Raw genomic sequence first — 13,575 nt, forward strand, 5'->3', positions numbered from 1 at the left:
TTTTACCGCCCGCGTAGAAAGTTCGAGAGAAAGTGCGTAAAATGTATGTACACGGTTTCGTTTTCTTTGTATTTCTTTTTGGTTTGAAAGGGTTTTTTTTTATTTTCTTCTTCTTCTTCTTCTTCTTCTTTTTCTTTGTGTTTTAATTTTTGTGTATCTTAAATCTATCATTTACTAGTGTGAAAATGGAATATTATGCTTGGGAATAAGAGTGGGGTGTGTGTATGAGAAAATTCATTCAGATATATGTGTCTAATTCATGTTTTATTTATTGTGTTTATATTTTTGATGGTTCATTCTTTTTAATTGTGATATTTTTTAATTATTATTATTTTTATTTATTTTAGTATTCATTTATTATTATTCTATTTTAAATTTATTAGAGTATTGGGTGCTCGATTAGGTGAATTATATTTAATTGATTTGTTTAGAAAGTGTGTTGATTATCACGAATTTTGTTTGGTGATTTATTTTTATTTAATAATAATAATAATAATAATAATAATAAAAATAAAAATAAAATTTAATTATTTGTTTAAGTCTACATACATAAAAGATGTATAATAGAACGGTTCTGTATTTTCAAATTATTTTTCATAAAATTCAATATGTAAATTATATTTATTTATGATAAAATTACCAATTTTCTTAAATACTATTACCAATATTATTTTTGTATCCTTCATTTAATGCAAAATAAGAAAAAATAAAAAGAAATATGAAGAATAGAAATAAAAACGACACGTGTATCACGTTGTTAACCGTTACGCATTGTTTAAAACTCTGACGACTATACCGGAAGGAAACTCGTAACATAGAAGTCATGAGAGACACAGCAGAGTATTGTCTTGAGTCATTACCGATCATCATCATCATCATCATCATTATCATAATCATCATTATCATTATCATGTAAAAAATACTAACAGAAAATACAGAAAAAGAAAATAAAACAAAGAATTTCTAATTTATTTCACTTGAAATTCAACCCCATTAATATTCGATAACTATGATTGATGATAAGTCATATCAAATACTACCAACCCTTTGGAAAAAGGGGTGCAGCATTTAATATCGAGAAACCTCTTTGTACTTTTTGATAATAAATTAGAACAAAGTTGAATTGTGCATAAAATTGAACTCGTATTTTTTAATCGAACGTGTGAACTAGGTTGTAATTGAATTAAAAGTAGAAAAGAATATATTATTAATGAATTTATGAATGAATGTATGTATGAATGAATGAATAATAGTATGAATGAAATAGTTCATTTCAATTCAGTCATGAATGAAATAGTTTCTACAACCTTAATTAATTATTTAAATTGATCCAAATAAAATGAAACTAAATCAAATTCTTATTAATAATTAATAATCAATAATCAAGTCAAATAAAAATTAACAATAAAATTAAATTAAACGATGAAATTAAAATTGAATAAAATAAAAGATATTAAAATTACATTAGAAATTGAATTAGATATAAACATTCAAAATTCAAATAAAAATTTTTCGTTGAATTTGAATAAACGTATTCGAAGAATTGAATTTAAAAGGAAACCGAAAAAGAATTGAAAGAGTAAAAAAAAAGAGGAAGGTGGGACAGGTCGTAAGAGGGGTGGTGAAGGGGGGAGAAAGGGGTGTTGTCCGGTACGGTGGCATTCTTGCAAGCAGCCGCATAACGGGTCCTCCTCTCAACTTGATTCTACGGGGACTTACTCACCAAACCTCTAAACTTAACGCAAACTTATCGAAGAATGTGTTCTACTTGGTTTCATAGTTATCCTCTCCCCCACCACCACTCCCAATCAGCTAATTTTATTGGAAGATATATCAAAATTTCATTTCTAATTTTTATTTCTATCATTTTCTTATTAAAATTATGTTCTTGGTTTTATAGTTATTGAATATAACAAGTTAAGTATAATAATAATTTGCATAATTATTATTCAAGTAACTCTGTCTCTTTCTAACCTTCTAACAACCACTTACAATTCACATAACCTAATTTTATTGGAGGATATATCAAAATTGAATTTCTAATTTTTATTTTAATCATTTTTATTTTTTTATTTTAATTATGTGTGTTAACAGATGTTATATTTTTTGTTTAATTTTATACTTATTATTATTAATATGTATTAATGTTATTATATATTTTAAGATATATTAGGTTATGTTACATCTAATTAAGTATCTTATTTTAATTATATGTACTAATACACACAAATACACATGTTATAATTATGTAATTCAATATTATTATGTATTTTATGTATAATTATGTATTTTAAAATATATTATTAGGTTATGTTACATTATATGAATTATTTTTTGAGGTTAGTGTAGAATACTAAGTATCTTATTTTAATTACGTGTACTAACAAACGCACATACATACACATATTGTATTTATGTATTATGTATAATTATGTATTTCAAGATATATTAGGTTATGTTACTTTGAATAATTTTTTGAGGTTAGTATAGAAATACTAAAATATAAGGATGACAACCATAGTGAAGAAGAAAAAGAAAGGATTTTTGAATTGCTATAAGTGACGAGTAAAAGTGTATGACGATCGATCCATAAATGGTTAGGTATGGGGCCCCGTTTGTAATACAACGTGGGAGACCATGAGGTAAGAAGAAGAAATAAAAAAAAAAAAAAGAAAAAAAAAACAAATAGAAAAATATAAAAGAATCAACAGAAAAAGAGGATGTATGAATGAAATAAAATAATGGATGACAAGATGGATAATAATTGTTAAAAAGAAATAAAAAAAAGGACATAAAAAGATACGTGGGGTTTGAAGTTACAATGGACTGTAAAGTACACAAAGGTGTGCCATTAATCAATCGAAGTGAACTTAATTGTTTTTATTAGTACAATTTAACATATTGATATATATGTATGTGTGTAACATGTATTATTATCTTATATTAATATATAAAAAATAATTAATTATCAAAAATAAATAAATAAATAAATAAATAAATAAATAAATGAATAATCTAAAAATACATGAATTCTAAAGGATGATAATTATGACATAACCTATGAACAATGTTGATATAGAAAAGAAGTATATAAAAAATAAACAAAAAGGAAGATATTGGAATGACAGTAGCTAGTACAGGTAGGCAGATAGGTAGTCATGCAAGAAAACAAGGAAGGTAACAGGTAAGTAAGGAAGGAAGAAAGAAAGAAAGAAAGCTAGTGAAGTAAGGAACGCGTTTAGTAGCCCTGCCCAACGTTCTCGACAGCCCTACCCTAAGTGCGTTGTGTCTTGTGCCCTGCCCAGACCAGTTCGCCCACGGTTAGGAAGACTAACTGTGAGAATTATGTCTCTTATGTCTCTTCAAATCTTAGTTTGATTGATCTAACCGAATATCTTGTTACTTTTAAATACCGGTTAACAAACTACATGTTCACAAGTTTTTAGGTTATCTAACAATATGTATTTATTATAACGGATAAACCCGCATACTAATAAACCGTTTATTGTCCTAGTCATCTATATTTCCTGTATTTTTATACCCACATTGAACATGATTTTAATAATTGATTATTCTAACGGTTAATACAGGTTAATGGTTAATATATGTTTTATCTTATAGGTTATATGAAAAATTAATTGTAGTATTTAATATTTAAGTGTGTAGTTATATATGTTTGATTAATTAGAAGAATAAAATTTATTCATTAAATTTAATATAAATGTAAAAAAATAAATATAAAATGTTATGTATTGTTATATAACATTTTTAAAATAGTAAATTCTATTAATTATATTATTTTATACACTATAAATTATATATATTTTATACATTATATTATTTAATACAAATTTAATATTTGTATCAAATAAATTATGAGATTTGATTTATGAGAACATAATTTTAATAGTTGATGATTTGATTAATGTAGTTAGTACAAGTTAATGGTAAATATATGTTTTATTTTATAGGTTATATTTAAAATTAATTATTGTATTATACAATTAAATGTTAAGTATACTTAAGTATATAATATTTAATTATTTAGTAAATAAAATAATTATGTTTTTGTTTATTTTGTAAATAAATTATTAATTATTAAGTTCAATGGATAGAAAAATTTATACAAAAATCGCACATATGTTTAATTAAATAAAAAAACAAAAGTTATCAGTTAAATCGAATAAACGTTAAAATAACAAATGTTATATAACAAAAATTAAATAAATTATTATTAAAATAAAATAAAAATTAGAAATATTCTGACAACTTCCACCTCTTTAATTTTGGCGGTAAATTTAAAAGAAAAAAAACATAACCTTTTAAATATCAAATGAAAAGATTCTTATCAAGATTTGAATTGAACACACCTTGAATTATTAAACCTTAAGATGATAATCGTAATCCTGATTATTATACTGGTTAAATATGTAGTTCATATATACATGGTGGTAAGGAGGGGGGTATGGTATCGATGAGATGATCTGTTATGGTGAAACTCGTAACATTTCCATATCCGTCCTACGTCATCAATATTCTTTCTCTTTCTTTCTCTTTCTCTTTTTTCCTTCTTCTTCTTTTTTTTTTTTTTTTATTGCACATTCATATGAGTTTCTCATTTGGAATTTACGTCACTGTCTGCCGGAACTCATGTGAGATATTTTCTTTATCATCGAACATTATCACCTAACCCGCCTCTTTCTTCTCCATACCATACATTTTTTTATATACATACAGTTTTGTGTGTGTGTGTATGTTAGTTTATAGTATGTCAAGGAAATGTAAAAGATACAGCATTTGTTAAAATATTTATATTTTTTTTATTTAATTTTAAAAAAGGATAGGAAAATTTTGGTTCTTCTGTCAAATTTAAATGAAATGTTGTTTCTTTGATTTTTTATCAAACAAATTATTCCTATAAGCGAATTCTTTTTTTTTTTTAACGAGATTCTTTTTTTCTATGACGTAAGCATGTGAGTCAAAAAAATAAAAAAAGGAAAGAAGAAGAAGAAGCAAAGGTCGAACGCAGGTAGAATATTTAACTACCATTAAAATAACATAAATTTAATCCTATTTATATGGGTTTATATATACGGATTATAGTTATTACAGAATAACAAAAATATGAAACACACATACACACGAAAATTTAAATCTATTTGAAATAGTGGAACGTAACAAGAAAAATAAAAAAAGGAATTCGTGTTTTACAAATTGAACAGGAACGGTGGTGTTTTAGTTTCTTTTAGTTTGACTTCTAAGAATTCACAGGCACTTGTTAATCATCGTCAAAATTAATAAGAGAAACCTATGGGAAAACTAAAATCGTTTAGTATACAAACAAGAATATAATTAACTAAAATTAAATTTAATTTTATTACTTTTTTTTACATTCTCATTCGAAATTTATCTGATGCTTTATTTTTATTTTTATTTATAAAATTAAAAATCAATGCAAAATATTTTACAATTCATTTATAAACCTTTCTAATTTATTTTTGTAAAATTTATATTGCCTTTTTTTAATTTTATTTTTTTATTATTTACATTATTTTAAATTTTATATTTATTATATTGAAATTATATTATAAATTTATTATTTATAATAATCTTTAATTTATTTATAAAATATTAAACCTGTCTTTAAATCTTCCTTATATTTTTATTATTTTTAATTTTATATTTATTATATAATTTAAATTATATATTAGATTTATTATTAATACTAATCTTTAATTTATTTATAAAATATTAAACCTGTCCTTAAATCTTCCTTATATTTATATTATTTTTAATTTTATATTTATTATATTGAAATTATATTATAAATTAATTATTTATACAAATCTTTAATTTATTTATAAAATATTAAACCTGTCTTTAAATCTTCCTTATATTTATATTATTTTTAATTTTATATTTATTATATAATTTAAATTATATTATAAATTTATTATTAATACAAATCTTTAATTTATTTATAAAATATTAAATCTGTCCTTAAATCTTCTTTATATTTATATTATTTTTAATTTTATATTTATTATATAATTTAAATTATATTATAAATTTATTATTTATACAAATCTTTAATTTATTTATAAAATATTAAACCTGTCCTTAAATCTTCCTTATATTTATATTATTTTTAATTTTATATTTATTATATAATTTAAATTATATTATAAATTTATTATTAATACAAATCTTTAATTTATTTATAAAATATTAAACCCCTATCTTCCAAATCATAAAAAAAAACCATTTCGAATTGATTTAGAAAACTAATGCAAAAAATTACAATTACATTTTGAAAATAATTCGAATATTTTGAGTATGTATGCATTTTCGAAATTAGGGTTTTGTACTTAGCCCTTTACCTTAAAGGTTTATTTACTACTACAGTACGTGTATTTTAGGTACCTAGTCGTACCATTGAAACTCGCACGAAACGTTTCAAACTAATTTCCTAACTCTAATCGTAATACTATATTACCTTGTCTAGGATTGCAAAGTTCTTGTTACACAATCCTTTCCCTATCCCTACTCCCCTTTCTTCTATCTATAGGAGAAAATAGTTTAAACTAGTTCACAATGTGAATTTTGAAATGAATCCTTTCAACTGAACACGAATTGCTTTTCATTTCATCTTCTGCTTTTGGAATTTGAATTTACACTTCGATCAAAATCTTCAAATCAATTTGACTGATAGGACTGATAAGGACAATCATTTGACTGATAAGGATCATTTGACTGATAAGAATCATTTGACTGATAAAGATGAAATCTTTAATCATTTAACTGATATTTATTAATTCAATCATTTCATATTTCGTTTGAATAATTTGTTAACAAATGAATTGTTCAAATTAATTAAACATGAATTAAAATGTGTCTCTGTGTAATGTGTATATGTGAACGTGTATTTGTTAATATGTGTATGTGAATAAGAGTGTATTGAAAAAAATTCAACTTGCATGTGTCATACAAATATTAAATGTAATTGAAAAATGTGATAGTTTTTTTATTATGAAGAGAAATGTTTTTATTTGTTAACATTCAATTAAATAATAATAATAATAATAATAGTAATAATAGTAATAATAGTAATAATAGAAAAAAAAAATTAAATAACGATTGAAGTAACGAATAGTAAATTCGAGATGGAAAATTCATTAGGTTGTTTCTCTTGAGCGTTTGTTCTATAATTAAATCACGCTTTGTATGAAAAAAAGAAAGAGAGAGAGAGAGAGAGAGAGAGAGAGAGAGAGAGGATGAGCATTAGTGTGTTGGTGCAATCGTTTTCATACTTCAAATGCCATTCGAAAATGGAAATTTATCTAAAGTATAATGAAATATTCAACAAATTACTTTAAGTAGACAATTTGTTTCTTTTTTTTTTTTTTTGTTGTCTTTCTATTATTACAAACGTTCATATTACACGTTTTTCTAAAACTCTTATTTTTATTTAAAAAAAAAAAAAGAAAAGAAGAAAAAAGAAAAAGAAAAGATCACGTAAGATGTTAAAGAAAAGGTATTAGAAAGTAAATTATGAGACAGGTATTTAAAGGAAACGTATCATTTTCCACGTTGGTATATGTGGATTATGAAATTCATCATTTTGTATTCAATTTTATTTTTAATATTAATTATTTTCTAAATGATATATAATAAAATATATTATTTTTGAATGTACGATGATTTTCTATATTTAAAAACAAATTTTAAATAGAAAGTTTACAGTTTTATCTAATCATTATGTACATGTGTGTGTGTGTGTGTGTGTGTGTGTGTGTGTGTGTGTGTGTGTGTATGTGTAATTTATTTATAATATTTCTACATATTTTTATTATCAATACTTTTCCTATGATGTATTATTAATTAATTTATTTTATAATGTGTGTATTTTATTTGAAATATATTCTTTGTTTTGTAATCTATTTATGAAAAGTTCATTTATCACGAGAATAAATTATTTATTACAATTAAAAATAATATATAATATATAATATTATTATTAAATATAATAATATTACTATTGTAATATTATTATATTTATATTATTACTTTATATTATTATTATATTATATATTATTAATAATATATATATATTATATAATAATTATATTAATTTATTTTTAATTATTATTTAAATTATTTATATATATAATTATATATAATATTATAATATTTATAGTATATATATTATAATATTAATATTATTACATTTAATAATTATATATTTTAAATATTATAAAATATTAAATATAATAATATTATTAATATAAATTAAAAGTAATATATAATCTATAATAAAATATATTATTTTTTTTGTATAATACGATAACTTTGTCTTTAACAAAAAAAAATTTTTTTTAATAGAAAATTTCTAGTTTTATCTATATGTCTGTATAATTATTTATCAATGTGTGTGTGTGTGTGTGTTATTTATTTATAATATTTCTAAATATTTTTCTAATCAAATTTTTCCTATTATAATTTTTTATCGTTTTCCTAATATAAAATTAATTTAAATACTGTGTATTTTCTATTTTGAAATATATTTTTTGTTTTTACACTACTTTTCAAACATTCATTTATTTCGAATAATATTTTCTAATAAATCATCGATTACATTCAAAATAAAAAAAAAATAAAAAAATAATAGCAATGAACGTGTGATGTGTGATCAAACGTAACACGTACGAACAAAAGTTAAACTAGGATTTATAAGGAGGTCGGTTTAACTTTTCTACCATTTAAAACAGCCTTGACAAGATACCTGCTTAAGTATAATACGTGTGTGGTCTACCTTACTATTACTATTTCTTTCTATCTAATCGTACTAATTTACCACTTTACCTTTCAGCAAAATACATTCTCAAAATAGGTTTACAAAATAAAAAAATAAATAAAACACAGACTCAGACAAATACAGTGTGTAAACACGTACAACAGATACACACTGTCTCATCTTTAAAAGATAAACACAAATAAATTCTAAATCTTTTAGATAACTATATTTATTTAGGCTTTCTTCCAAAAACTAATTGTCATGGGTACAAGGGATTTGTCTGCATTAAACCCTAGAGGCTTAACTTAGTTTCTTAAAGAACCCTTTTATCGTGAAAAGAAAAGAATTGTCAGATGAATCATCAAACCTAAACAGAATTTTTGGAATTTCAGAATTTCGACGTTGACATTTAAAAAGTTAAATGGAAAATCATTTTGGAATGTTTTGATAAATCAATATAAAATATTGAAATAACAGGGCATACAACAAAAACCCACTTACTACTACTTACTACTAATATATTGAAATAAATTTCAATTGTTATATGATTATAAAAAAAGTGTAGAATTTTTATAAATAATTATTTTTTATTTATAATATATTATAACTCTATCATAATTCATTTCCATAGAATTATAATTAACAACTATGTAATAATCAAAATTTAATTATTGTGATTTTATATATTAATTAAATTATTATACACGATTTTTTAATTTATTTTTTTTTTATTTATTTAATTTGACAATTTCAAAAAATTCAATATTATTTTACATATATAATAAAAATTGCAAACAAATTAGAATCATGTAATAGAAAAATAAAACACTTTTGACCTAAACTGTTTGTGGGGGTTTTTTTTTTTAAATGATTTCTTTTTATCTACACCTTGCTTTTTCTTTTTTTTCTGTTTCTTTGGCTATCCTCCAAATCTAAAAAGAAAAAAAGGTAAAGAAAAAAATCCCACGGATAAAGATACGGAATGATAAAGAAGTTTTCAAGGAAATAAGGTCAATTTCCATTCTAATTTCAATCAAAAGAGAAACTTCTTCTACTTGGAAAGTGTGTAAAATAGTATTCCATAGTGTTGAATATTTAAAACTTACGTGTAAGTAATAAATATACATATATATATATATATATACAAGTTAAGAAATAAAGAAGCCGTGGAAAATGATTAATGGAAAATGATCAATTAAAATCCTAATGTAAGTCAAATTTTATTTTCCATACAAACCAACACTTTGACCTTATTTCATATTATTTTTCTTATTTCCGTATTTTGTTTAAAAGAAAAAAACAATTTTACAATATTTGCAAACCTCAAAACATTAAAAAAAAAAAAAAAAAAAAAAAAAAACAAACATAAATTGCAACAAACATTTCTCTTAAAAATGTTTAAACAAATTAAAAAAAAAAAAAACAAAACAAAAATTTCATTTGAATTCGACAAAACAGGTTCGTAAGGCCCAAAAAAATTCTAATCTAACCGATAAAAAAAGAAAAACTGAACTCTACAAATCGTGTATTGAGTTGATAGTAGTGTTGGTGATAGGGTTGATGGGGTGGTGGTGGGGGGGGGGGGGGAAGATTATTCAAACGAGTTAAAATAAAACAATAAAAATGAAAAAGGGTTGAAATTTTGTTTTGTTATTCTTTTCAAAGGTTCCTATCATCAAACTATGATGAGTTATGTATGAAGGTGTGTATGAATATATGTGTATGCATGTGTGTGTAATATAGAAGTGTTTTAGGTTGTGTGTTAGAGAGTGTTCTATGTTTCTATCTCAGTCTTTCTAATGGTAGAAAACCGGCCGGCCACAAGAGCCACGTTTCTTTCCCTTCTCTCCCTTCGTTTGTTCCTTCTCCCCTCGAGGTATATAGCCACGACCTCGAGCAGGTATCTCTACTCTCCTACCTGGACGAACTATGTCGTCCTACCTTCACACAACTGGTTAGAAATTTATCCGAATATAACTCTTCTACTCTTTCTCGAAATTTTATCTTAAATGTACGAAAAACAATGTATTTTTACAAACCAATTAAATTGATCAATTAAAAATATTTAACAAAAAAAAAAAAAAATTTTAAATAAAAATCATACACGTGTTCTTACATATACTAAAAAATATATATATATATATATATATATATATATATATATATATATATATATATATTCTATAATATATATTCTATTGTTGTAATATTATTATTAATAATATATTGTTTCTTTCTGTTTTGTTTTTCATATATGGAAAAAACAAAAAATGATTTATGAGTTTGAAAGAATGTGAAAATAAATAATAAAAAATTGTGCACGTATTATTTCTATAAAATAAAAAAAATAAAAATATACATTTTTGACTTTTTAAATAATGTTATTTATATTATGTTATAATAAATTTTAATAACATAAATTATTAATAAATATATTAGTAATAAATTCTTTCTTCTTTTTGCATATATGAAAAAAAAAAATGATTTAAGGTTATCCAAGAATGTAAAATAAATTATTTAATAAATTATTTGCATTAAATAAAAAAAATAATAAATTATAATTATTATATTTAATTTATATAATAAATTCAATAATGTTATTTATATTATGTTATAATAAATTATAATAATATAAATTATTAAATAAACTCTTTTATAATAAATTATAATCTATATCTTTTTTTTGCATATATGAAAAAAAATGATTTATGGTTATCAAAGAATGTAAAGCAAAATAATTTAATAAATTATTTGCATTAAATACAATAAAATAATAAATTATAATTATTATATTTAATTTATATAATATAATATAATTAATATAATTTTTATAAGATATATATAATTTATATAATAAATTCAATAATGTCATTTATATTGAATTATATTATATTACAATAAATTATATAATATTACAAATTATTAATAAATATATTAATAATAAATTCTTTATTTATTTTATTTCATATATGAAAACAAAATAATTTAAAATTGTCAAAGAATATAAAATAAATATTAAAAGATTGTGTACATATTCTTTGCATAAAAATAAAAAAAAATAAAAAAATACTTTGATTTGTAATTATATTTACCAAAAAAAAAAAAAAAATAAATTATTTTGTATTCCCAACATATTATAAATAATTATTGTAATCCTATGCACAATATTACACCTCCTAATATAACAAATTTTAATTTTAAATAATATTATTATCACGCATGTGAATTTTTAATTTTAAATAATATTATCATACGTGTGAATGTATTTTAAGATACGAAATGAGACACCTTCTACTTCAAAAAAAAAAATTAATAATAATAAAGATAAATATTTAAGTATTAAAAAAAAAAAAACGAGAGAGATGACAAACGATTGGTATGTAAAACAAAAATAAGATTAATATAAATGTATAACCAAAATGAAATAAAATGAAATAAAAAGAAACACATGCCTTACATATTGCAGGTAAAAGATACACATAAGTCGTACGAAACGTGACTCATAAACGTTTCGTGCATCGTATAATAATCAAACGACTTAATCTCTTCTATCTATTTATCTTTTTCTCTCTCACTCTCTTTCCATCATTTTTAAGAACTCACACAATTTGTTGAGTTAGAAAAAGAGAGAAGAGAATGAAAGAAAATCTAAAAAAAAAGAAAAAAAACCAATTATACACCTGTGTTATAATAAACACGTACACGAATAAACAACTACACACACATACACATATGTACACGTATGCACGCACGAAAAAAAAAAAAATATTAAAAAGAACGAGTTAATTCGATTTAAAAAAAAAAAAAATTATAAAATGGTGTTGTTTCAAACACGCACGTGTCACACGTGTCACGTTGCAATATTTCAAAACATTTATTTCTCACTTCTTATTTGTCAATTGTAATTTTTTATATATATATATCGAATACATATATGTATATTTAAACAAAATAAAAAAATGGTTAAAATATTTCACTTTTATTTATGTTTATAAAAAAAATGTTGATTTTTTTTATCACTCACTGAACACAACAAACACTGTGATTGACAATAAAATAATTAAAAAAAAAAGAACAATACTCGGGCAAGTTTATTATTTTTTTTTTTTATCGAGAAGAGAATTATGGCACTGACAAAAAATAAAATAAAATTGATTGAAAATATAAATAATAAATGTGGAAGGGGTAAACATGTAACTGGAAGTGGTGGTGGTGGTGGTGGTGGTGGGGAGAAAAGAAATCGATTATGTCAATTTCTATGAGATATAAAAAAAATGAGGAATTAACCAATTAGAAAAAACTATTAAATAAAGGGGGAAAAAAATAATAATAATAATTGAAAATGAGAAATAATATAATGAGAGGACACGCGTTTAAAGTGTCGCTGCTCCAACGTTTTAACCACTATGTCTCGCAACATACTGCACTCGAATGAACGACACTAACGCCCACCCAGTATTTCTATCCCCTCCACTTTACCATTTCACCCCACCTCTCACACCTTCCCCTACCACTCCAATCATTTTCTATAATTCCTAAACCACTCACTCTCACTCGTTCTAAACTCAAACCCCCCTCTACCACCATCACCACTACTAATATTATTATAACTACTACACTATTATTTACGATATACAATATATATTATATTGTACTATTGTTATTATTATTATATTATTTTTTATTTATATAATTGGGGTGAGAATCTTTTTTAAGATGACAGTTTTAAATTGAATATTTTGACTGACCAGTTTTGCAGCCCTTATACTTGTTACTTGAGA

At 22.4% G+C, this 13,575-nt stretch overlaps 1 protein-coding gene across 1 annotated transcript in view; it reads right to left on the bottom strand.

The window, feature by feature from the left end:
* Window positions 1-12,401, bottom strand: part of shot (dystonin-like protein short stop) — a 120,220-nt gene extending 107,819 nt beyond the window's left edge. The window contains 1 exon segment of the mRNA XM_089175266.1: window positions 12,247-12,401. The gene's annotated coding sequence lies outside the window, so the exon portion shown is untranslated.
* Window positions 12,402-13,575: the final 1,174 nt, after the last annotated feature.

The sequence above is a fragment of the Polistes dominula genome, unplaced genomic scaffold, assembly GCF_049000335.1.
Source record: "Polistes dominula isolate Pdom_NZ unplaced genomic scaffold, Pdom_raw_medaka contig_32, whole genome shotgun sequence".
Taxonomy (NCBI): domain Eukaryota; kingdom Metazoa; phylum Arthropoda; class Insecta; order Hymenoptera; family Vespidae; genus Polistes; species Polistes dominula.